This window comes from Narcine bancroftii, chromosome 3, assembly GCF_036971445.1.
Source record: "Narcine bancroftii isolate sNarBan1 chromosome 3, sNarBan1.hap1, whole genome shotgun sequence".
NCBI classification, from domain to species: Eukaryota; Metazoa; Chordata; class Chondrichthyes; order Torpediniformes; family Narcinidae; genus Narcine; species Narcine bancroftii.
Window position 1 is genome coordinate 304,464,278 of NC_091471.1, and position 27,189 is coordinate 304,491,466.

The 27,189-nt window shown below is 42.0% G+C and overlaps 2 long non-coding RNA genes across 2 annotated transcripts in view; one reads left to right on the forward strand and one right to left on the reverse strand.

Annotated features, from left to right (window-relative positions):
* The window catches only part of LOC138759019 (uncharacterized), a 400,714-nt gene that overhangs the window by 342,968 nt on the left and 30,557 nt on the right, over window positions 1-27,189 (reverse strand). The gene's annotated exons all lie outside the window — the stretch shown is intronic.
* LOC138759018 (uncharacterized) lies at window positions 3,510-20,141 on the forward strand. The gene is made up of 3 exons (XR_011354589.1): window positions 3,510-3,577; window positions 6,148-6,208; window positions 19,877-20,141. It is a non-coding gene; the product is annotated as an uncharacterized lncRNA (long non-coding RNA).

Below are 27,189 nucleotides of genomic sequence, written 5' to 3' on the forward strand. Positions count from 1 at the left end.
TCATTATCATTAAAAATCTCAGACATGCTATTTTGACAAAATAGAAAGATAACACCCCACCTACACATGCACAGTAGCTAAACGATATGATGTCTTGCTTAAATTCAGAAAAAATAGGCATGCCATCAAGGATTCAAATATTAAATTCCAAAAGACGTGCGGCTCATTTATGGACTACCATCAGGACCTTAAGATTTAATGTTGTTCTGGATTTTCAATGCTGTGTTGTCTCTCTCCAAGAAGGTGTTACTGATTCATACATGTCAACTTTCAACCTTGCTTAGAGGAAGGTGTGTTGACATTTTTAAACATTTTTTTCCTTTTTTTTTGCTGTTGTTAGACTTTATTTTGTTTATCGCTCTGGATTCCTCAATTATGATCATATTTGTATTTTTTTCCTAATTTTGTGGCACATTGTAGAATTGTACTGTTCAATTGTTTATACTTTAAATATTAATAAATATATTTTAAAAAGGAAAACTCTCTCTATGCCTTAAATGCATTCAATACATTGGGCCTATTTAAACTTAAGCCAGTTGCAGGAACAGTCTTTTTTTAAATAAATATTTTATTTATGATTTTACAAACTTAAACTCAGTTATCAACATTATTAGTGCCAGTGTTAACAGTATCAGCAAATGACTACAATTTACAATTATCCATTTTATACAATTTTCTTCAGAGTTCAAGCTCTTTTCATCCCCCCTCCCTTCCCACCCCACATACTTAACAGTTAACTAACGACAGTTACACACAACATTCAGGACACGACAAAGGTATATAATGATTTTATGGGTTTGCCAGCATCCCCAGCATCCCGCGCCGGCCGCCCCAGCGCTGATAGCCCGCGCTAGGGGGACAGGGGCTGCGGGGAGGCGGGCAGTCAGGGGCTCGCCAGCTGATCGTCATCCCCTTAGCTGCAACTTTTAAGCGGTTGCATTCAGATGCCTAGGGGGACCTCAGTGCTCCGATGATTATCCCTCCCGGAGGAGGGTTACAAAGTGTGCCTCGCAGGCGCCTCCTGCGCTTTCAGATGCCCTCCTGACAGCCGCATAGGGGTGTAATATGCAGCTTTACATCGGGGTAGTTTGACCACCTGAAAGTGCCTACTGCAGCCAGAGCTCAAGCTGTTTTCTTCTCAGTTGCAGGAACAGTCTTCATTGTGAACCAAAAAGAAGAAAGAATGACTCAGCCCTTTGGAGATAGCATCTGTTTACCTGGTTTTGAACCAGTATACTATCCCTGCACAGTGAACAAAAGATGTAGATCAGGCTGCTGCACTGTAGAATAATGTTAAAAATCTATATTTTCATGTTTGAAGCCTTTATTTCTGGATCAGATATCAATGAACATAGAAACAAGTTTGTTGTGTTATTCTTGTCACAGGAGAAAACAATCTGATAAATCAAAACATCAAATTAAATGTATTATGTCTTCTTTCTTTGGCTTGGCTTCGCGGACGAAGATTAATGGAGGGGTAATGTCCACGTCAGCTGCAGGCTCGTTTGTGGCTGACAAGTCCGATGCGGGACAGGCAGACACGGTTGCAGCGGTTGCAAGGGAAAATAGGATAGAAAGAGGGTAGAGAAGGTTTACCAGGATGTTGGCAGGATTTGAGGAACAGGAAAAGACTAAAAAGGTGAAGACTTTATTCCTTTGATCAACAGAGAATGAGGGGCGATTTGATAGAGGTATTCAACATTATGAGAGGTATAGATAAGAGTAAATGCAGGTAGGCTTTTTCCCACTGAGTTTAGGTGAGTCAAATACAATCAAGGGTGAAAGGTGAGATGTTTAAAGGGAAAATCAGGGGGAGTTTCTTCACACAGAGAGTGGTAAAAGTGTGGAATGAGTTGTCAGCTGAAGTGGTGAATACCACCTCGATGTTGATATTTAAGAAAAAAAATTGGATGTGGACGGGAGGGGCGTGGAGGGCTATGGTCCAGGTGGAGGTCAATGGGTCTTCAGCTGCCAGCTGATATGGTGGATGCCAGCTGAATTTTTACATTTAAGATAAATTTGAACAGGTAATGGATAGGAGGAATATGGGCTATGGTCTGGCTTTAGGCCAATGAGACTAGGCAGAATGATGGTTCAGCATGGACTGGGTGGGCCGAAGGGTCTGTAGTGTTCTATGCTGTTAAGTATGAAGATACAAGATTGATACCAGTAGTGCCCATTTTTGAGAACTCCCAGACTAGTCTCCATTGCCTCCTCACACAACTGCCCGAGAGCAGGTCACCTGTCATGTTAAATGGCCATAGGGGATGTGAAGATAATGCTGATTATGACATCAATTCACATAAGACAGAATCTGCAGCCAATAGAGTCCAGAGGTTGTCTTCACCAGAAAGCGAGCCTCATCTGTGGTTTTAAAGTCCAATTTAAAAATGCTGTTTATTATTCAGGTACAAGTATTTGGTGATGTTTGCTTTACATTACGGTTGTCTAAAAAGGCAGGAGAGAAGAATTGGCTAGATCCTCTGGACAAATCAGCCTGCAGGACAACTCAAGTTTGCACAAATACAACCCAACGAAACTGCGTTTTCTGGTCCCCAGTGCAAAACACACAGATGCACAACCAGACAATACACATATACAGACAAATAATACATATGCAGGACAAGTATTCATAATTACAAATAAATAAATAGTGTCTAAATTTGAGAGTCTCAGAGTGTCAATGTCAGATGGACCTTTGGTCATTCAGCATTCTTACTGCCTGTGGGAAGAAGCTGTTCCTCAGCCCGGTGGTGCTGGCACTGATACTCCTGGATCTCCTTCCCCATGAGTGCAGCTGAAAGCTGCTGTGCACAGAGTAAGAGTCCGCAATGATTTTGTGTGCCCTCTTCAGACAATGATCCCGGTAGATCATGTCAATTGTGGGGGGCGGGGGAGTGGAGGGAAACTCCAGTGATCCTCTCTGCCACTCTTATGGTCCTGTGGATTGGTCTCCAATCCATTTCACTGCACCAACCATACCACAATGTGATGCAGCTGGCCAGGACGCTCTCCAGAGAGCTCCTGTAAAAGGTTGACATAATGGCAGTCAGTAGTCTTGTCTGCTTCAGTGTTCTCAGGAACTGTAGTCGCTGTTCCACCTTCCTGACAAGTGAGGAGATGTTGAATCTCCACGATAGGTCACGAGTTACGTGAACTCCAAGGAACATGGTGCTCTCCACTTGATCCACTACAGAATTGTTGATGCGTAATGGAGGATGGTCGTTCATGGACCTCCTGAAGTCCACAATCATCTCCTTTGTCTTGTCCACGTTGAGATTCAGGTTGTTGCTCTCGCATCATATCACAATATTTTCCACTTCTTCTTTGTAAAGTGGCAATTCTTTGTCTTCTTTACAGTAGAGAAAGTTAAAAAATTTAGTTTGTTATATTCAAAATGTAGAATTATGTGACAATAATGGAACCTTTACCTTTAGTGAAAATCGTCACTGTTGTTGATGAGGCCCAACTATTATTGTGTCATCTGAAAAGTTGATGACACTGTTGGAGCTGGATCTGATGATGAAGACATAGATTAGTAATGTGAACTGGAGCAAGCCAAACACACAGCCCTGAAGTGCGTTGGTACTCAGCGTGATGGTGCTTGATATTCTGTTTCCGACCCAGACAGACTGTGATTTTTCCATGAGGAAGTCCAGAATCCAGTTACAGAGAGGGGTGTTGAGTCCCAGCGAGGATATCTCCACCAGCCTCTGGGGAATGATTGTATTCAGCTCAGCATTTAATACAATCAATAGTAGCCTGGCATATTAGGCGTCATTCTCCAGATGGTCAGGACAGAGTGAAGCGACAAGGTTATAGCATCATCTATGGTATCAGGGTTGTGTGAATGGACAAGAAAGTGGAGCTGAAGCTGAGGTTCCGATTTCATTGTGGTGCAATATGTTCTGTGCATGAGGATATAGTTGGCAGGACAGCGAAGGAGCAAGAGTACAAAGAGGAAGCAGAGAAAGGAAGAGACAATCGAGCCAATGTCTTCGTGCCAGTCTTGTCCCACTATAACATTTTCAACTGTGATGACAATTCCAGTTCTATTCTAGCAGAATTTCTGAACAATTAGGTGCTGAATTTTGGGTATGACGATTAGCTCAGCAGTTAGCACAACACTGTTGAGCATCAGTGACCCGTGTTCAAATCTGGTGCTGCCTGTGACTGTGTGAGTTTTCTCCTGGTCCTCTTGCTTCCTCCCACCCTCCAAAACATATGGAGGTTCAAGGTTTAAGGTTCCTTTTCTTGTCACATAATAATATATAAAAATGGAATATACAGAACATGATATATTTCAAATTTTGCCTGCCCTAATGCAAACAAAGAGTCACCAAGAGCTTTGCCTGGTTCCCCTAACGATAAGAGAAAGAAACAAAAGAGAGTCCCTTCAGAGACACTGAGTGTCCATGGATTCGTCTCCAGCACTCCTGCACCCTGTAGATCTGCACAGACTCCTGTTCAAACCATCAGCAGCCTGAGCTCTATGTCCAAACCGAAGGCCCTTCAGGAGCCCTTCTCGCCCTCAGTAACCTCTCAAATCATTGTTCCGATACCCGACTCCCATTAGTCAGTCACCAGCAGCCCACAGCCCAAGTGGAACCTTCAACCACTGAGCATCTCGCTGCTTTGATGCCGTGATTACCTTCCCTGTATGATTATCTCCCAGGCTTCTCCTTCTCAATGGGGGTGGGGGGAGGGGTTCCCCCATTTCTGGTACCTTGCACCGGTCCCCCACAGTCTGCAACCCCTTTGTGGTATGCTGTTCAGACCCATGGTTCATCTTGGGCACAGACCTCCAAGGTTGCCAGATTTAAAAACATTGTCAGCACCTTTAATAGGCTGTTTCAAGCCTATGCAGTCAGTCAGTATCAGAATCAGGATTTATTGTCATGAACAAATCATGAAATGTGGTGTTTTGCGCCACATATATATTGTAATCATCTTACATTACTATAAAAAATAAAATAGTAATAACAATATTAGAGCATGAAAAGTAAGGTTCATTGATTATTCAGGAATCTGATGGCAGTGGAGAAGAAGCTGTCCTTGTGCCGCTGAGTGCTCGTCTTTAGGCTCCTGTACCTCCCCCCCCACCCCGATGGTAGCAGAGTGAAGAGGGCATGGCCTGGGGGTTTTTGAGGATAGAGGCTATTTTTTTAAGGCACCACCTCATGTAGATGTCCTCGATGGAGTGAAGTCTGGTGCCTAAGCTGAGTTAACCCTCTGGAGTTTATTCCTGTCCTGAGAGTTGGCACCTCCATACCAGGCAGTGATGTAACCAGCCAGAATGCTCTCCATGGTACACCTGTAGAAACTTATGAGAGTCTTCAGAGACATACCAAACCTCCTCAGACATCTCACAAGGTATAGATGCTGGCGAGCTTTCTTTGTGACTGAATCAACATGGAAGACCCACGAAATATCCTCAGAGACGTTGACACCCAGGAATTTGAAATTCATGACTCTCCACTACTGAGCCCTCGATGAGGAATGTGTTGTATTCCCCCGACTTCCTCCTGAAGTCTACAATCATCTCCTTGGTTTTGCTGACAGTGAGGCAAGGTTGTTGTCATTACACCATTCAACAAGTTGATCTATCTCCCTCCTAGTCGCTTCCTCATTGCCGTTTGTAATTCTGCCAACAACTGTGATGTCATCAGCAAACTTGTCAATGGCTTTGGAATTGTGCCTGGCCACACAGTCATGGGTGTATAATGAGTAGAGCAGCGGGCTAAGCACGCATCCTTGGAGTGCGCCTGTGTTGATATCAGTGAGAAGGAGACGTGGTCTCCAATTTGTTCTGACTGTGGTCTTCCAATGAGAAAGTCAAGGAGCCAGTTGCAGAGTGGGATACAGAGGCCTAGAGTTTGTAGCTTCTTGAAGATATCACAACTGGGCAGTAGGTCCCTGAATAGTAGCTCCCTGCTCTCCTAGGGCTGCACTAGTGGCAGCACTGCCATTTTTTGCATGGATGGTATGGGACAGGTTCCATGGGCTGGAAGGGCCTTTTATTGTGCAGTATTGTTAAAAACAAAGTGAAAAATGTTTAAATTAACAAAGTTATACAGTGTTTTATTTTTATTTTTCATACCAATGCTCCAGATAGCTTGGTCCTTCACCACTAATATGCTTTCTTAGTTTTCAGATCTCAATGTCCACTATCAAAACACAGCATTATTGGAAGAACAAATTCTTGGAGGTAAGTACATCAACTTCCTTTAAGAAACACTTGAATAACAATTTTTTTTAGATTTAAATTTTTCTGAAACTTAGACATACAGCACAGTAACAGGCCCTTTTGGCCCACAAGCCAGTGCCGCCCAATTTCACCCAAATGATCTACAACCCCCAGTACGTTTTGAAAGGTGAGAGGAAGCCGGAGTGCCCAGAGGAAGCCCATGCAGACTTGGGGAGAATGTACAAACTCCTTACCGACAGCGCGGGATTCAATCAATATGTCCTGATCACTGGCACTCATAGTTTTGCGCTAACTGCGAGACTAATTATGCTGCCCAATGGTTGGCTGAGCATGGAGAGGGTCAATGTCGGCGTCAAGTGGGGGCATTGCCCCCTAAATGCTAAATGCAGTGTCCTGGGGTCCATAGACTGTGTAGGCCATGTTCCTTCTTGGAGGGATGGGAAGTGGCCCCAGTACTCCAATCCATTGCACATGCACCAGCCAGTACTAGTGCATGCGCGCAAGAAGAAACATGGCCGCACATGGCCAACGGACCCAGGACACTGCATTTAACATCCACCCCCTCTTCTGAGAGAGTTTTTGAGTGTTATATTGTGTCCCCCACAGTTAACCTAATGCCCCCTCTAAGATTTCTTCTGTCGCCAATCCTGGAGAGGGTTGTGCCTAACGCGTACAATTGAAACTAAAGCAGAGAGACCCATGGTTTAGCACAACAAGCTGAGTCTGTGGGCTGTAATACTCTGACTACAACAACCAAGCTTTTAAACAATCTGAGGTGAGCAGCAAGATTGGCAAAAGCCTTTTATGAAGTCGAAAGCCAACAGTAAGAGTACTTGAACTCAGTACGATTTTCCAGTGTGACTTTGCGTTTATTCTCAATTCCTCCCTCCATCTCACATTTTCTGAACCATCCACTTTTTGAAATAATTCTCTGTTCACACCAATTTGACAATGTCACCAAATAATTATCAGTTCCTGTCTGCTGCCATTCACTTAAGTATACATTTACTTTTCAGACCAGTTAGAGAAAGGTGTTAGCAACATCCTCTGAATTGAAAACCTGCTCAATATCTCTATCCAGAATGAGGCCTAATTTCAATGTAAATTTGATACAGAGTTGACTACCATGAATACTATTTTTAGGAAAGTCAGGTCATATTGAAACGTCTAAAAATTCCTTTTATTTCTCATCAAAGATCCAAGCTCTGATTCATCAATAATCCTATCCCACACCTTTCATCTCTGTTCCTTGGCTCGGACCAGTTTTCAAAATTAAAAGTCCGGATAAGTATGAGGTGATGCATTTTGGAAGGACAAACCAGAAGGCTGAGTACAGGATTAATGGTTGGTTACTTAAGAGTGTGGATGAACAGAGAGTCCTTGGGGGGAAATCCATGCATTTTTCAAGGTTCCTGCACAGGTTGATAGGAATAGTTAAGAAGGCCTATGAGATGCTGGGATTCATTAATGGGGGATTGAATTCAGGAGTAGAGAGATCATGTTACAACTCGACAAATCTCTGGGAAGACCACACTAAGAGCATTGTGTTCAGTTCTGGTCACCTCATTGTGGAAGCTATGGAGAGGGTGCAGAGAAGATTTACCAGGATGTTGCCTGGATTGGGAAACAAGTCTTATGAGGCTGGGTTAGCAGAACTGGGACTTTTCACTTTGGAGCATAGAAAGATGAAAGGAAACTTAATAGAGGTCTACAAAGATTGTGGGAGGCATAGATAGAGTGGACAGCCAGCACCTGTTTCCCAGGGTAGGATCAGGAAGCACCAGAGGACGTACGTACAAAGTGGAGGGAGGGAATTTTAGGAGAGAGATCAAGGGTGAGTTGTTTTTTTTTATATACACAGAGTTGTGGGTGCATGGAATGCCTTGCCAGAGGGTGGTGGAGGCTGAAATATTAGGGGCATTTCAGAGATTCCTAGACACATGGATGAAAGAAAAATAGAGGATTGTGGGATAAGGAAGGTTTAGTACTTTTTCTTTTAGGTAGGAATATATGGGTCGGCACAACAGAGGTCTGAAGGGCCGGTACTGTGCTGTATTGTTCTATGTCCTCAGCTGACTTGTCAGCTCTAGTTCCCTAGCTCACACCCACCACCACTCCAGCTCTGATATGCTGTGTATGCCATCTTCATCACCTGCAACCCCACCCCCAACCAGGCTAGATGCTTCTTGCAACATGGTAGAAGTTAATGCCAGCCTATAAAACTCTTGCTGCCTAATTGTACCAATCCCATATGTTTTTGGAGGGTAGGAGAAAACACATGCAGATCACAGGGAGAACATAACAACTCCTTACGGGCAACATTGGTTTCAAACCTGGGTTGCTGCCATTGTAATAGCTGCTACATTAACCATGCCCTGTATCTCTTCTCACCTGCAAGATCTGTGACAAAGAGTTGGAGGCCATAAAAAATTGCAAATAAAGGGCTTTGGAAATGGAGCTGAGTATTTCCACTCCTTAACATCCTGAATTGATTCCACAGTATGTAGTCAGTAGCGGAGAGGGTCAAGAACTTCAAATTCCTGGGTGTCAACATTTCAGAGGATCTTCGGAATATAATTTTTTTAGAATTATGGGATTTATATTTACTAGTCCTATTCTACTCAGTCATTTCATCCAACCTGCCATTTTAGTTACAAACTATGAAAAATGGAATCATCTAAGAATTAAAACTTTTAATCTTGTTATCTAACAGAATTTTGCATCTTAACAATTGACAATGAAATTTAATCTGCCAGACACTTTTTTTAAAAGATATTATCAAATTAACTTTTTTTTTGTTCTAAACTTACAAGTATTTCCATATCAGTATTTCATAGATGAACTTATTGAATTACAATTTGTAAATATCTGCCTTATATTATAACATTTTGAATTTAAAAACAGTCTCTTTAATTAGGATCAAAACTGAATGGGAGAATGATCTTGATATGTCTATTTCAGAAGAAGATTGGATTTTAAATTTAGCTCTTATCCATGACTCATCTCTATATGCTCAGCACAGTTTAATTCAATTTAAAGTGGTGCATTGAGTACATTTTTCTCAAGTTAAGCTCGCTCATAACTACCCAGATATCAACTCATTGTGTGACAAATGTAAAATATTTGCACCCTCTTTGATACATATATTTTGGCTTTGTCCTAATTTAGCAAAATATTGGACAGCTATTTTCAGAACGATCTAGAATAATGTCTGTTGAATGCAATGTTTGGCTTCTCTAGTGATGTAAATGTATATTTCACATCTAACAAAAAACAGGTCTTAGCATTTTCTACATTACTGGCTAGAAGAGGAATATTGCTTAAATGGAAAGAAGACTTTCCACCCACCCATAGACAATGGTTACTGGATATTATGTCAGTAAATGGTCACGTTTCGTCAGATCTCTGGAGGCCGTTGCTCGATTTCAAGTCTCCTTGAATACCAATTTCTTTACAATCAACCTTTTTTTTCTATTCACTACATGTTTAGACTGGAATACGAGTCCATGTATTATTATCTCTACATGATATGATACCAATCTAAAAGTATATTATATTTAATTTATATAAATTTATAATGTATGGTTGTATGAAAAAACTCAATAAAAATAATTTTAAAAGAAAAGAACATCTCTGAGGATCTGTCCTGGGGCCTCCATGTTGATGCAATCAACAAGAAGTCTCTGCAGTGGCTATACTTCATGAGGAATTTGAGGAGATTTGGTACGTCTTGCAAATTTCTACAGGTGGACCGCGGAGAAAATACTAAAGAGAGTTGTGAACCAGGCCAGCACCATCATGGGCATCAGTCTCTGTTCCATCGAAGACATCTGCAAGAGGCGGTCCTCAGGCCATGCCCTCTTCACACTGCTACCATCAGGAAGGAGGTACAGGAGTCTGAAGACAAGCACCCAGAGGCAAAAGGACAGTTTCTTCGCCTTTGCCATCAGATTTCTGAATGGACCATACACATTACCTCATTTCTTTTTATTTTGCACTAAAATATTTATTTTTTAAATGTAATTTTATACCAATATTTGCAATATAATGCTGCCACAAAACAATGAATTTCATGACATGTTCATGACAACAAGTTAAGATTCCAATTCTGATTCTGAAGAACATTTTTGACAAATTGCAAGCAGTTGAGGGTAGAATCAGAATTTGTTGTCATGAGCATGCCAAGAAATGCTAAAGTAGTAAGTTAAATGTTTTGCCTTCTACTTTCCAGGATTTAACAGTGACATGTGCATAATTAGCCATTTACTGGTAATGAATTTCTAATGACTAATTTGATTAGTTGTTGCATTCTCTGATGCACACTTTTGACTCTAGGCTGAAAATGGTTGATTATACCTTTTTTATCCCACCCCTGTCACACTCTCTTCTCCCCCATTTGGTCCATTTTCTGGAGAAAAGTCGACCTTCCAGATCCAAGGACAGATTTGATCCTATTGTTAATCAGACTTTTGAGTTTTGACGTTTGGCACCTTGCTCTGTCTTTTATAACTATACTACTTCTTGCACTAGTTTTTTGTACTTTCTCCATACCCTGCGTCATTTGATTATTGCTATACCACTCTCTGCACAGTTATCTTATTTATTTGATTTTTTAGTTTCTTTGTCATTATTTCAGTACTTGCTGGATCAGTTGGATTGCCTGGATAGCACAGAAAATGGAGATTCTTACTGCACGTTGAACAAAAAGAAAATTTGGTCATTCATTTTCATAATGCATCACTGAGAATATTGGTATTAATTAGTCTCAGAAGGTGTTGGTGTGCCCTAGTACAATCCTATAGACTTGTAGGGTTGTCAACAGTCTCACATTGCATGGGACCATCCTTAAATGAATGGAAGGATTTCCCCACTTCATGTCACTTTTCCCCTTAACATCAACAGAGGGCATGAGAGGTGGGCAAGAGATCCAGAGCAAAGCCAGAGGGATAATCACCCAGTTAACCTTGATGATAGAGCAGCAGTTTAGATGTTTTAGTCAAAGATTCCGGCTAATGATAACATGCCACTGCCTGTTTGGAGACCAAGCCACCCCTGGATCTTTGAGTATCACCCAATACCAGTCCCATCTGTAGTTCAACCTAATACCATGTCTGGCCTGGGATATAGGAGGCACCTTGGGCCTGGGCATCAGGGACCAACTAGCTTGGGCATATTTGAAGACCATGGTGGTCTATAAGATGCTTTGAGTTACTCACCTGTCCCACCCTCCCTCTCAGTTTTTAGTCTTAGTGGAAAAAGTATACACATACAAACTTGAGGGATTCCCAGATAAATCTGATGCTGCCAGGAACAATGATATTTGAGGATGGATGGGGAGGAATCATATTCATTTCTCACTGAGGTCACATGGAAGGTGTCTGCCTCTGAGATCAAAGTGTGAACAATCAACTTCTTAAAAAGAGGAATCCAGGATTAATGTGCTTTCTGTCAGAGTTAAATGGTCCTGTTCCAGGAATGGGTAACTGAAGCCCCTTTCACACTTGCAAGTGGTCTTAATGGCCAATTGGCCTAAAAAGAGTCTAGTGTGAAAGCAAAGTCTTCTCACCGTTGGTGTGAGATAACGACATCTCACACCGAGGATAGACAGCCTCGACTCCTAGTATAATCCCCGGTGTCTGCAGACACCGGCGTTGCAATCAGGCAAGTGTAGAATGGGCAATTACATTCTGTGATAGAAGGGACCCAAGTTTTTCCATGAGTGCAGGAACATGAAGGAAGAAAAGATTAACCATATATAACCATATAACCACTTACAGCACAGAACAGGCCAGTTCGGCCCTACTAGTCCATGCCGTAGCAAATCCCCACCCTCCTAGTCCCACTGACCAGCACCCGGTCCACACCCCTCTAGTCCCCTCCTATCCATGTAACGATCCAGTCTTTCCTTAAATGTAACCAATGATCCCGCCTCGACCACGTCTGTCGGAAGCTCATTCCACATCCCCACCACCCTCTGCATGAAGAAATTTCCCCTCATGTTCCCCTTATAATTTTCCCCCTTCAATCTTAAAGCATGTCCTCTAGTTTGAATCTCCCCCTTTCTTAATTGAAAAAGCCTATCCACATTTACTCTGTCTGTCCCTTTCAAAATCTTAAACACCTCTATCAAGTCCCCTCTCAATCTTCTACGCTCCAGAGAAAAAAGCCCCAGTCTGCACAACCTTTCCCTGTAACTCAGACCCTGAAATCCTGTCAACATTCTCGTGAACCTTCTCTGCACTCTCTCTATTTTGTTTATATATTTCCTACAATTTGGTGACCAAAACTGTACACAGTACTCCAAATTTGGCCTCACCAATGCCTTGAACAATTTCATCATAACCTCCCTACTCTTGAATTCAATACTCCGATTTATGAAGGCCAACATTCCAAATGCCTTCTTCACCACACCATCTACCTGAGTATCAGCCTTGAGGGTACTATTTACCATAACTCCTAAATCCCTTTGTTGCTCTGCACTCCTCAATTGTCTACCATTCAATGTATATGACCTATTTAAATTTGCCTTTCCAAAATGTAGCACCTCACATTTATCTGTATTAAATTCCATCAGCCATTTCTCAGCCCAAAGTATAAACTTTGCCAAGGAAAGTCACAGCGAGGGAGAGAGATGAAATAAATAGCAATACCAGACAATTTTTAAACAGCGTAGGAAAACTGATAGCGCTATAGTACACAATTTATAAAGGCCATGGGGAAAAAAAAAATGATTGTGGACTTGACTTCCCAGAATGTCATGCTGCAGAGAAACCCTTCCATGAGTGCTCCATGCATGTAGGCATCTATACAACCCTTTCCCCGCTGAAGGAATTCTGGGAGGACGGGACTGCCATCACTTCCCCCCCCCCCCCACCCCAAGGTATTTCTATATTGTGCATGATAGCGCTAGCGACCTCCCACACTGTTTAAAAATTGTCCGCTATTGCTATTTATTGCTAGGACTTTCCCATGGTCCCTTATAAAGGTTTATATAGGATGGCAAAACAACAATAGTGGCTGAAGGCCTCATACTGTGCTGTACATAAAGCTTAATTATAATTAGGCATGATTAATTGTATTTAAATATAAGATCATAATACATTGATCAGGATTTCAAGCAGGTCCACCGTCACTTAATGCGTCATGATGTCAGTGGTAGAAGGTCTTAACCCCAGGGACGGCTCCTTGCAAGTGTGAACATGTTCAGTGTCTCAGTGGTCAAGTGTGAACAGCAAAAACATCATTCCTATCCTGGATGCTGAATGGCCAATTTAGTGGGATGCAAGTGTAAAAGAGGCTTGAGCGATCCCACATCATACTTTCTTTCTCACCTTTCACTTATTTACAATCTTTTCGTATAGCTTAGGCCATAGTGCTGGTTGGCAGGGAGATCATTTTTGATTGTAAAGTTAAAGATTTTACACAAAAATGTCCACAGCCAATGGACACGGTAGATAGAGTCTTTTTTTCCCCCAGGGTAAAAACCTCAAACACTAGCCTTTAAGGGGGGAGGGGAAACCTTTAAAGGAGATATACAGATTAAGTTGTTTTTACACAGAGTGTTGGGTGACTGGAACAGGATGCCAGGAGTAGTGGTAGAAGCAGGTACAATAGTAGCATTTAAGAGGCTTCTAGATAGACACGTGAAGGGAATGGAGAGAATGGATCACGTGCAGGCAGGAGATTTCATGTTCAGCACAGACATTGTGGGCTGAAGGGCTGGCTTGCTTCTCTATTCTACTGTTCTATGGTTCACTGCTAAGCTAATCAAGTGGGACCAAGGCCTGACCCCTGGCTACACTAAAGGTCTAATGTGCCAGTTGCATTTGAATAACCCCAGTCACCAGAATAGTAACCTAAGAGGTGTCATTAGATAAACAAGGAAGACTGCAAACGCTGGGGTTGGGGGCAAAATACAAATGTGCTGGAGAAACTCAGCAGGTCATGCAGCATTAATGGTGTGTTACCTGCTGAGATTTTCCAGCACGTTTGTACGTTGTCCAAGTGTTATAGTTATTCATTAATGACATTAATGGTTGATGATTGGTGCACCATTCTGTAGATGACAAGACATGTGACCTCATACGACCTGGGAGAATGGATATTCAGTGTGCTGGAAATTTTATCTACTGTTTGCATCACCTCTGAGAAACCCTGAAATCCTTTACCAGTGATGAACACGAAAGTTGCTGGTGACCATCACCTCCTCCCTTACTGGTCAAGCTGGAGAAGGATAGGCAAGGAGTCAATAAAACCCAGCCCTGGGGGTTGAATGGAAGCTTGCTTTCCAAACCCAGCCATGTCTCGCCATGTCTGTATCATTCTTGAGTCCTGAGGACAGCATGTCAGCCGATGAGTGATAGTCACACCCCACCGTGGCACGTCAATGAACTATAGTCTGGGTGGATGCAGAGGTTGCGGGAACGCTGGAGGGAAATCCACAGACTGTCTCTGAAGGGACTCTCTTTTATTTCTCTTACTTGTTAGGGGTGCTGGGCAATGCAGATGGTGATTCTCGGACTTATAGGAGCTAAAATTTGAAGTATATCATGTAAATTACATTTTTATATTATTACATGAGAATAAACGGAATTTTATATCTCTGTTAGTAGCAGTCATTAGCCCTCTTCCCATTTGCATCCCAGTTAATTGGCCACGTAATGTCCCAGTAAAGGAAACCGTTTGTGCTGTTTCCACTGGACCACCTTTAACCGAGACACTAACAGCTTTTCCACTGAACACAACTCATTCCCAGGGATCAGAGAGTCTACCTTTTTCCACTGGTTTAATTAGCACCCCAGAGTCAGCCGATGCCTGGGATATGGAGGCCATCAATCCCTGGTGTGATTTGATATCATTTGACGCCAGCATGCTGATTGTTTTCCTTTTCCACTGGACCCTTAACCGGTTAATTCCCCGTAATTGCTGGGACAAGGTGCTGGTGGAAAAGCAGCTATTCTCTGCTAGAAGGCATATTATTAGAGAGTGGCTGACAATGGTGATCAGCAAGAAACAGATCAAATATTTTGATCAAACTAAAATAGAAACACTTCAAACATCATTTCACAGAAGGCCACTGCAACTCGAACTCTCTACCTGAGAAGATTCTGAGACCTGATCAATGAAGAGATTAAAAGGGGAGATGGATGAAATTTTTAATGACTGCGAGGTTGAGGGCTGTGCAGAACTGACGTGGAAGAGGAATTGAAACCTGGGATAGATCAGGCGTGATGAAGTTGACAGACCGTCATTTGGGCTTCAGAACAACCATGAGACTCTGGCTGATAACACAATAATACAACTGACAAGAAACCTTTTAAGGCACAGAGTGCTCCTTCATCACTGGATTACCCCAACCTATTGAGTCATCATTAACAGGGACCACGTCCAAGCTTAGTGCTTTCCTTAGGTTAGAAACTGCAGATCAAGCACAAACAATTAAGATGAGAATCACATCTGAAATAGTTACAAGAGAAAGGATTATTTGTCAACCTCTGGGTGAAATCTCTCAGAAATGGGATTGCTGACTGCAACAGTTGTGCTTCCATTTTCCTAATCTGATACAAACTTTGGCCTGCTAATCAGTTGGGAATTCAATGTGAAAATACCTTCCTATTTCTGCTGGTGTGCGATATAGTAATTGGCATGACCTACTTACCTCTACTCAACATTTGAGCTTTCCAATCCATTCCCCTGCTTCCTGAAGGTAAGCAAATATGCCAGAAATATTTTGTGATCTGTCCCTCATGCACCAGATATTCGAACACAAGTAAGTCAAAAAAATTTTTTAAAGCCTCATTTTGAAATTTCATTCAACTGTTGGAAAAATCCTATCTGAAATTTACCTTATTCCACAAGTAATAAAACACAGCCACCTCTTAGCTGCGGACAAGTCATTAAATCAGAAGGGTGGAAGTTGGAAGATATCAAGTTCAAATTATTTCTGAAGACTGAATCCAAAATGTTGTGTGCAGTTTTGTGGAGATAGTGGGTCCTTCATCACAGGAAGGGGGAATCTTGGAACATTCTCTCAAATGGTACGAGAAAGTAAACATCCTCAAATTAAACCATGAACATTTGCCAAGCGGCGGAGACCTGATGGGAAACTATTGTGGGCAAAATGATTCGAATCCAGCTCCAGATGCTCTCTAGTTATTTAGTGAACCTTTAAAGAGTCAAAGCTATATTTTTGAAATCAATCACCTTCATTTGACTAGCTTCAAGCAATAATATTCCAATCTGCTCTGGTCACATGATTTAGAGTCATAGAGGGAGACAGCGTGGAAACAGTCCCTTCAGCCCGGCAGGTCTGTACTGACCAGCAACCAACAAGACTCATCCTACAAGAAACTGATTTTTTAAAAATTCTCCTTATATTTGATTGAAGTCTACAGATTCCACATTTTCTTCAGCGGCTGATTAACCTACCAACCCACACTCTGTGGAGCTGTAGGAGAAAACATAAGCACTCGGGGGCAATCTAGACGGTCACAGAAAGAACATGTAAACCACAAAGAGGAGATTGAACTCCAAGCCGTGCCAGAGTGTTGCCCTTTTTTGATACATTATATTACACTCAAAAAAACCTTCAGCAGATGCATCGTCAACTCAGGGTAAATCAACCAACTCTAAAAATTGCTTATATTGTAATATCTATCTCAGCATGTCATAAAGAACCAAGGATCTAATAATGAAATTTTCAGAGTTTGAGCTCAGAGGAAATACTGAGATTGTTTACATAAACAGGCTTTTTTCGAACCCCTGCAGTGTGCTTATTCACAAAGATATATCAGTAATGATGTAAGTGAAGAGATTTTAAAAAAGTGAGAAGGAAGGCAAATATTTAAAGTACATCATAGCACACAAGTATCGATTCTATTGTGAAATAAATTTCCATGGGAAATGTGATTCATCTGTGGCTAACTAATGAGGTTGAAGAATGATGTCAATTAAAAAAAAACAATAGCTAAAAGAGAAGTGGAAAGTTGGCAAAAGAGCCCCAAAAATAATGTTTTTGTGTTTTTAAACCATAATCACAACATCTGCAGACTTTCGTGTTTCACCCCATTCGGTTGTTCCACTGTGAAATCTCTTCAATGGATGCCGACCCTGAAGAGGTTCTCCTCCTCTCTTTGCAGGGAGTTTTGTGAGAGTGTCTCTCGCAGCTGCCCCTCTCCCCCCAACCCCCGTACCTGCTGCTCTCAAGTTCTACGTTGGACTGCGCTCCTTCCCTGCCTCTTCTTCCCTCCATCCCTCGCCATTTTATTCAGGTGCCTGCCTGCTTTTTGCTCACACCTTGATGAAGGGCTGAGGCCCGAAACATTGGTTCTATAGCTTTACCTCCTATGGATGCTGCGAGACCTGCTGAGGTCTCCAGCTTGTTTTGTTTTTACAAATCATAGCATCTGCAAACGTTTACGTTTCCCTTCAGAAGGGACAAAGAAGGGAACAAATAAGATTTCAAGAACTTTTATGATGAAAAGTAAGGAAAATAAGCTCGAGAATGGTGAAAATTAAGAAAATGTCCAAATTATTAAACAAATTGTTGGCATGGGCCTTTGTTATAATATATACAGTATGCATATTAGGAAATCAAATGTCAAATAAGTGAAAAAAAGAATTGGAGAAATATTGAACAAAAAGTAGTTGTATCTTTTGGATCGATTGATAAATATCTTAGAGTATTAAAAGAGAGGTCAGCAATGCGAAATGACTTAATGGCAAAGATCTTTCCGTTTGTAAGGTAGTAAATGTAACCCTGCTGAGAGGGAGACATAAAAACGTAAGAAAGTAGGAACTGGCTTGAAGCCTGCCTCAGTATCATCGTGGTTGATTTGCCCCATGTCTCATCTCCTCCTCTGTGCTACTTTTCCTTAAATCGGTGAGATTTCATAAAATAATTAATCTCTTTAAATACCCATGATATGTGTGTGTGTGTGTGTGTGTGTGTGTGTGTGTGTTCATGCAGGTATGCAATTGTATGAGTCTATGTATGATTTCTATTCTTTAAGTTATTTCCTTTAATGTCATTTCCTTTAATCTTATTTTAATTTATTGCCAAGGAAGGGTAATTTTGATTCATCATGAATTTCAAAGACAAGGAACTTGGTGGTCAAGCTGAGGCCACTACCAACATGTTCTTCAGGACAACCTTATACACAGCCAATGTAGAGAACATCCAAAGATGACGGAGAGGCATAGACAAAATTCTTTGTTTAATTATTCATTTTTCAGAATCTGGGAATTGCTATTAAGGCAATTCTCATTCTTAACTGCCCTTGAATTGCTAGAACATATTAGTTGACCACATTAAGTCACATAGAGGGATGATATTCATTTGTACAATTCTATATTTTTTTTAAAAAGTAGTCCGAAAAAATGTTCTTCAAGCAGGGAATGGTGGAGGACAAGAACTCTTCTCCTCAAAAAGCAATTGATGGCAAGTCAATGTATCATCTAAAGCCTGAGACTGTGTATATTTAAGTTAATCAAATATAATGTGCTGAAGCTCATTTGATTGCCTTCCCCCTAATTAAAAAGTCCTGCAAGGTGCTGATAGCTTATAAAGAAGATGAGAGCTTGAAAGGAGAAAACAACCCTGATTGCTTCACAAAGCACGATGCAAGTGTTTGGTGATTGATTGTGCTGCACAGTAAATGTTTCATGGCATGCTTGAGCACCCTGCTTTCTACAAGTTGCAAAACTGTGCAGATGTTGGTCTTGGAAATGAGCAAGGCACATGGATTGGGATAGATTGTGGGGTGGGGGGGGTGGTGGAAGTGGACTTCCAAATTCAATTACTCTTCTTCTTTGGCTTGGCTTCACGGACGAAGATTTATGGAGGGGTATGTCCACGTCTGCTGCAGGCTCGTTGGTGACTGACAAGTCCGATGTGGGACAGGCAGGCACGGTTGCAGCGGTTGCAAGGGAAAAATGGTTGGTTGGGTTTGGATGTTGGGTTTTTCCTCCTTTGCCTTTTGTCAGTGAGGTGGGCTCTGCGGTCTTCTTCAAAGGAGGTTGCTGCCCGCCGAACTGTGAGGTGCCAAGATGCACGGTTGGAGACGAGATCAGCCCACTGGCGCTGGTCAATGTGGCAGGCACCAAGAGATTTCTTTAAGCAGTCCTTGTACCTCTTCTTTGGTGCACCTCTGTCACGGTGGCCAGTGGCGAGCTCGCCATACAACACGATCTTGGGAAGGCGATGGTCCTCCATTCTGGAGACGTGATCCACCCAGCGCATTTGGGTCTTCAGCAGCGTGAATTCGATGCTTGCGGACTCTGACTCTACTTCGATGTTGGTGATGAAGTCACTGCAATGAATGTTGAGAATGGAGCGGAGACAGCGCTGATGGAAGCGTTCTAGGAGCCGTAGGTGATGTCGGTAGAAGACCCATGATTCGGAGCCGAACAGGAGCGTGGGTATGACAATGGCTCTGTACACGCTGATCTTTGTGTGTTTCTTCAGGTGGTTGTTTTTCCAGACTCTTTTGTGTAGTCTTCCAAAGGCGCTATTTGCCTTGGCGAGTCTGTTGTCTATCTCGTTGTCGATCCTTGCATCAGATGAAATGGTGCAGCTGAGGTAGGTAAACTGGTTGACCGTTTTGAGTTCTGTGTGCCTTTCTACAGTGAAAAATAATCACAATGTTTTTTTGTCTTTCTTGTCTGGAGGGTCCGTGTGGTGTTACAGAAAGAACTCAAATCAGATCAAACCATTTTTAATTCTGGTGTGACCCTTCCCCCCTAATCCCATTGATATCTGAAGAAAACTCAAACAATGAGAGATGCAAGAGACTGCAGATGTTGGAATCAAGAGCAAAAACAATTAGTTGCTGGAAGACTCAGTGGATGTACTGAGAAATGGAGAGTGAACATTTCAGGTTGAGACCCTGCATCAATAACGGTCAAGGTTCAATTTAATGTCATGTAATAAAGACAGTGCAATGTTACGCAGAATTTGTTTTCTTCTGCCTTAAGGCAGACAGATTTACCATCGCAGAAATTGCCTGAAGCACCTCTTGCAATTAGAGAAAGAGAAGCAAAACTTACTCCCCTCAAAGTCCATGGGTTCGACTCCAGTGCTTCCGCAGTCCCCACAGCCACACAGAGTCCAACCCAAACCACAGCAGCCTGAACTCCAAATCCAAACCTCTGACACGATCAGGATCCTTTCAGTGCCGTCAGCACCCTCTCTCATCCCAGTTCCGAGACCTGGTACCCCTTCAGCTAGTCTTGAGCCAGTTTCCAACTGTCCAAAGCTCGATTGCAGTCGCCTGCATGGGTTCCACATCTCTAATCGCCAACAGTCCACCGCCAGTGTGCTTCTTCAACCACAGAACCCGTCACTAATCTGCCACTGTGGCCCTGTCCCATGGGTCTTCTCTGCTTCTCATCCTCAGACGGGGGTTGGGGGTGGTGGTGGTGCACATTGTTCTTCCTATTTTCTGGTGCCTTGCGCCAGTCCTCTGCTTTCCTGGAGTCTCCCACCCCTTATGGCTACTGCTGATCACAGGCACTGCCATCTTGTGCACAGTTTCCACCTCCCATCAACTCAATTTTTATTCCAAACTCAAGCAATAACCAATTGCAATGCATTCTTATAGATGTTTGAATGTGAATCCTTTGAAGAGAATTTTCAACATGTTTCCTCCTTCTTTTGGTTTAAATTCTTCATCCTTCAGTACTATGCTATCACCTGACTAGCAGAGATGAGCTGTTGAGTGATACTACTCCCTTTCTCCCTTTCAAGAGGCCTGTTCCTTTGTCATACAATCAAAGGCAACAAAAAGACTGAACAAAATGAGCAAAGAAACACATGACAAAGCTAACGGTTGAGATTTTAACCAATAAATAGAGGTAAAACTCAAGTGGCATTGTAGTGAGAAATGTGGAAATTAAGATTTTGATGTGGTTAAAACACAGTGACGAAAGAGAAGCCAAGGAAAAGTCAAAGAGGAAGAAGATTGGGTCGAATGCAAGTGTACATAAAATAAACGGAGAAACTGATTGACTGTCAGTCAGATCTCCAATGTTGATGATTTCTTGTCGAGGCTCTAAAAAAAAATGACATGGCTGTAATTTCCCCTGAGTTCCCAAGATTTTGAAATTGGAAAATTGCAAATATCAGAATTTAAGATTAAATACTAGGAATATTTCCTTCTACTAATCATCGTAGTTCTGTCCTCTATCCATCACTTTTTAAATCTGCTGAACATGAAGGGGAATATTTGAAATCTTGGTGTCGTGTTTGACCCACAGGAGGGGCTTCAGATCATGCAAGAGTCATCACTGAGGCCAGTAAATTCCACTGCTATACGATTATCCAATTTCAACATTGCCTCAGCTGCTCTCTTCTTGGTACTCTAAACTTGGCTATTATAACACACCTGGCTAGTTTCTCCCATCCTACTCTCTGGACACTTGGCTACATCTAAACTTTGCTGCTGTGTGTGAATGGCCATAAGAACGTGATTAATTAAACTCAGTTTAGCAAGAAACTTTGCAGTGGCTATGACTGTAATTCAATACACAATACTGCTGGAGAAATTCAACAGGTTACACCGTGTTTTTTTTTAATGTGGCAAAGATACATAACCAATGTTTCAGCCCTGAGCCTCAAACCCTTGACAAAGGACTTAGGTGCAAAGCATTGGTTATGAATCTTTGCCACTGTAAGGTAAAACATCATGAGATGGGAATGTGTAGGGAGTTACCCTGTACAGGGCAGTAACAAGAAGGGGAGGTGTCCTTGTACTCCTGTTAGGTAAAACATCATGAGATGGGACCGGAGAAGGAGTCACCCAGTACTAAGGAGTAACAGAATGCATCCTTGTACTTACAAGATAAGAGAGACATTGATGGATTGAGAGGCAGGAAGCTAGCAGGGAAAGGATAGCAACAGTTTTAGTCATTGGACAAGTAATGATATGATGATGTTCTAAGAAGTATCCAAGGGTATAAAAAATCACCATTTTGCTGATAACGGCAGAATGCATTCTCCGACTAACTTGGTTGGTCGCAAGTGTTACAATCCGGTAATAAAGAACAAAGAACCCTGATTTCGACTCAGCCTGGTGTTTGTCTCACTCATTCATGAACAAAGCAGACCTAACACCACATAAAGAATGCAGCATGACTTGCTGAATTTCTCCAGCACTTTTGTGTACTGAATTAATAAAACTCGTACTTGTTTTTTTTGAAATGTATTAATTCACATGGCATGGAAGTTGTTGCCAACACCAGTAATTATGATCCATCCCTAATTGGTGCTGAATCATGAATAGATCAGACCTGCTCAGGAAGATGAATCAACTTTTCAGGACATTAGTGAACCAGATGGGTATTTTGATAATGGCATGGCAAGTTCTTTGGAAATTTTTTAAAAGTTTTTATTCTCGTTTTTACACCCTTCCCTGTAATCCTACCCAGGTCCCTTGTTCAATCCTGATTTCACTTCTTTTTTCCCCCAAAACAAATTGTATTCAGAATAAGACTATGTTCAAAGGAAAACCCTGCCATATTCCTTTATGCATTCCACTACAGTACATTGTAAGGTTAATAGTCTAATTTGCTACGTAGCACCACTGCCACTAATGTGGCCCCTTGTAGTTACTTTCCCCCTTCCACTGTTTGAGGGGCTTCCTAACCTGCCAGTAGCAGAAAGACCCTAGACCAGGGGTGGCCAACCTGTTCATTTATAATTTAGACATACAGCACGGTGACAGGCTATTTTGGCCTGCGAGTATGTACCAGGGATGAAGGTTAATTGGGCAGCACGAACGTGGGCCAAAATGGCCTGTTACCGTGCTCTATGTCTAAATTAAAAAGTAAAAGGTTGGCCACCCCTGCTCTAGACTCGTTCTTTCACCTTGACTATTTTGCCTTCAGATGCCTCTACCTTAAGCTAAGAATTTTCCTCCCTAAATCTCTCTGCTTCCTTCCTCCTTTGTCATTCCTTAAAATGTGGCTCTTTGGTTATCCTAGAACATAAAACGTTAAGCGGAGTCGTCGTCCTCCAGACCGACTCCATCATTCCATATGTTCATGCCTGTTCTGCTCAGGCCTTATCTCCTATATTATCTCATGAGCCTCAGTGTCAGGCTTTCGGGAAGTGCCTGTGAAATTCTTCGAGATGTTTTGCTGCATTAAAGTAGATGTTTGCTGTGAATGGTGGCAGTTACTTAAGAAAGAAACTTGGAACCTGAAAAAAAACATTAACCTGCTAGCTTAACATGAGTAATGGAGAAGTTATTGTAATCTCATTGCGGACAGAATGGTTGGATGATGATCTGATCAAAATAAGACGCCATGGATTTAAGAAGGGCAGATTAATCCAGTTAAATGTTTTGAGGTCAGCAGCAAGATGGATTGGGGAAAATCAATGAATGCAATTTCTATGGCAATTAGTTGGAAGGTAAGACATTGGTTTAGATAAGAATACATTTTACAGCCTGATTATTGCGAGAGACATTTTCTATGGATTGGTACCAGGGCTTCCAAATAAGATGTTAAAAATAAAGGGAAACTATTGGCTAGATACAGTGAAATGGTGGAGAGCATTTGGAACAAAAGGGCACAACATTAAAATATGTGCCAGCCAATTTATGACTGTAATCATCACTGTTCTTATCTGCACCAAGGTTAATGGATGGACTTTGGCTACTGAGCTAATTGAAATTCTCAAGACCGAGTCCTAGAGGCTTTTGCTGAGCCAGGAATATCAAGAGATATGAATCAATGACAGATAAATGGAGCTGAAGTACAGATCAGTCCTGATCTAATGGATTGTCTGAAAGGGATCAAGAGGTTGAGTGCTTCACTCCTGTTCACGTGCTGCATTGGTCCTGATTGTTTCCCAGTCTAATGGTGCTTCCTGAGTTTTTAAGATAAGCTATGCAGAGGGATCACTCATTTGGAAGGACAGAAGTAAGAATAAAAGGTATAATGTTCACTTTATGTTCTGAACCCAACCGCATTACAAAGGCCAAGCATGGCCTGTGTGAACACATACTGCTTCCACTTCCCATCCCTCCTTCTCTGCTAATAAACTATCATCCTCCATCCATTCCCATGATGGCCTTCTGAGCTAAGCAATCAAAGAGAACCTGACAGCTTCCATAACATTTCTAACATCAACCTCCTTCAATTCTCCACCCCTCATCTCAGTCAAAATCTTTTGTGGTCATATTTAAAAAATGTTCAGAGCAAAGAAAACATCCAACCTCATGGGATTCTTATTCTTCTTCTTTGGCTTGGCTTCGCGGACGAAGATTTATGGAGGGGGTAAAAAGTCCACGTCAGCTGCAGGCTCGTTTGTGGCTGACAAGTCCGATGCGGGACAGGCAGACACGATTGCAGCGGTTGCAAGGGAAAATTGGTTGGTTGGGGTTGGGTGTTGGGTTTTTCCTCCTTTGCCTTTTGTCAGTGAGGTGGGATTCTTATACTTTTGAAGGAAACCACAAACCAGAGTGGATGGGAAACAGGTAGTCGAAAATATTCCGATAGTTGACTTAGACTTACTTTAAATGAAAATTGCTGGTGAACAAAGTGAGCATTGCCAATTTAAGATTGTACTTCTGGATGTGACAGTGAAATATGTTTGTTGCTTCATTCTCCTTGACAGCAGAAGGGAAAAGCAAGCTGTGCGGTGCACAGGGAAAGCCAGCTTGTGGCCAAGGGCTTCCTGAGGTTTCAGCTGAGAGTGGAAGTACATTAAGAGTGCTTAGCATTCAGCAGTGATTCATACGTCTGGGTCCTCAGTCCTCATTCATAGTGTCCTGTGCATCAACATAAAGAAAAGAAATGTAATAAACACTCACATGCGAGCTGCAATTCCATTCTGTGGTGTTCTGCTTTTTGACATGTTCATCATTGTTCAATCTGAAATATCCTGCAGTCTCGTGCCAAGCGTGCATTAAATAATGTTAATGTGAAGTGGCATCTGAGGGGAATGCTTCTAAAAGAATCAATTTGCTGCTGTTCTTTGTAACAAGCAGGAAAATGGCTGGGTATGTGAACGGGTGAGTGTGGGTCTCAGCAGAAGGGCCTGCAGCAATAATAGAGTGAAAGAGATCAGCCTTTTTAAACAAACATGACTTTAGATGATCTCAATAAAATGTATTTTTAAGTTGTCTCAGTCCTTTGCGAGTAAACGCCCTCCATGATATGTTACTGTCACTGTGCAATCCCCAATTAAGATCTCTGAGCAGACAGAAGATACACATTAAATAAGCTGGAGGCTTGTTGGGGCCATTGACCTTTTGAGTTACGGGGGGCGGGGGGTGGGGGGACTGAAGCAGAGAAAAATGCATGAAGTTTGATGGAGCAGAAGGAATGCCCATCAGTTCTTCAACTTTTTCTGTTGCCTCCCAATGAAATGTACCATCCCTGCAACCCCAGACGAAATAGCCTGTTAACATTGTCAGTGTGGGTGGACAGATTAAAAATGTCGACCTGCCCAACACAGCAGAGAGCTGACACCATGGAAACCAGTGATGGCAGTTAAATCTCATCGATCGACTACACCACAGTGGGATGGTGCAGATGCGTGGTTGAACTATTGCGGAGAAATTCTAGGCTCTAGAGTGGGTACTCACACAAATGAAATGGTGGAGAATATAACAATACAGAAGGAGGTGAAGACAGGGTCAGTTTAGGGGCCAGACTAGCCCATCTTCCTGTGCTTGAACATTATTTTTCTTAATACACTAACATGCTTAAAATTTTATTATTGAAAAAGATTCCAGGGAATCAGGTAACAGGAGTACAGCAATGGTGTTCCCAATTTGTGGAAAACAAAATTACCTGGTAGGCCAAATGCCAAACCTTTGGAATTTCCAAATTGCCAAATGATGGATCATTGTTATGTGTTTACTTTTTTATTACATGGCAAATAAAGAAGTTCTTTCACTGTGCTGTGGGAAAGGTGTTGTCAGGCGACAGAGATTTATTAGGATGTTGCTGGGACTCAGGGGCCTGAGCTACAGGGAGAGGTTGAGCAGACTGGGGCTTTGTGCAGGAAGACGAGGGATGATCCCATAGAAGTGTACACAATATCATAAGAGGGATTGGGTGAATGCAGAGTCTTTCGCCCAGAGTGAGGGAATCAGTAACCATAGTTTTATGTGGGGGAGTTTTTTTTGGGGGGGGGGGGGCGAGTGTGGGTGACATGTACAGTTGCAATGTTTAAGTCAAAAATTGGACAGATACATGGATAGGATTGATTTGGAATGATATTGGCTAAATACAGGTAGGTTTGTCTAGTGTGGGCGAGATATTTTGGAATGAAGAGCCTGTCTCTCTCAATGAATCTAAATGGTCTTCTCCACTGTGAGCGGCTGTTTATTTTGGAAGAGTATCAAGCGATTGATTTAATAATTCAACATTATTATCTTTATCTGATACTTAGCAACAATATTGTATTTTCTGCCCTATTCAGAAGCAAGAAAGAAAGAACATATTGTGTTTCTTTGTTGACCTTGATGGGCTTAACACAGTTAAGTAGTTTGAGCCAATAAAATATTTTAAAAGTGCACCCCCTGTTGCAATATAGAAATTCAGGAACTAATTTGCACATTGCATGTTCCCCTTCTTTTTAAGGGGTTGGTTGAAGGATAACTATTGATACAGAATGTGCAGGATAATTGACAGAAAGCAATAAAGATGGTGGATTATCGGGGCCAGTTAATATTTGCAAGCATGTAACAAAAAACAAATAGTTGGACAATTGATTTGAAGATTTCTGTTTTAGGAATACAAACTGCAAAGCAGAGAAACTTCATGTATCAGGTAGACCGGGACAATTACCAGACTGAAAGCCTTGCCATCTGCATTCCTGCTGCTTCCTGCCACACTTAAAACATAATAGTGGAGGAAAAGCCAAGTTGGTTTATCTTGCAGCCACTCCATTCCTGAGTTCCAAGTTTTTGTGGGTCTGCAATTACACTTGTATTTCAGTAAAAAGCTTAGTTGCAGCGAAGGCCAGC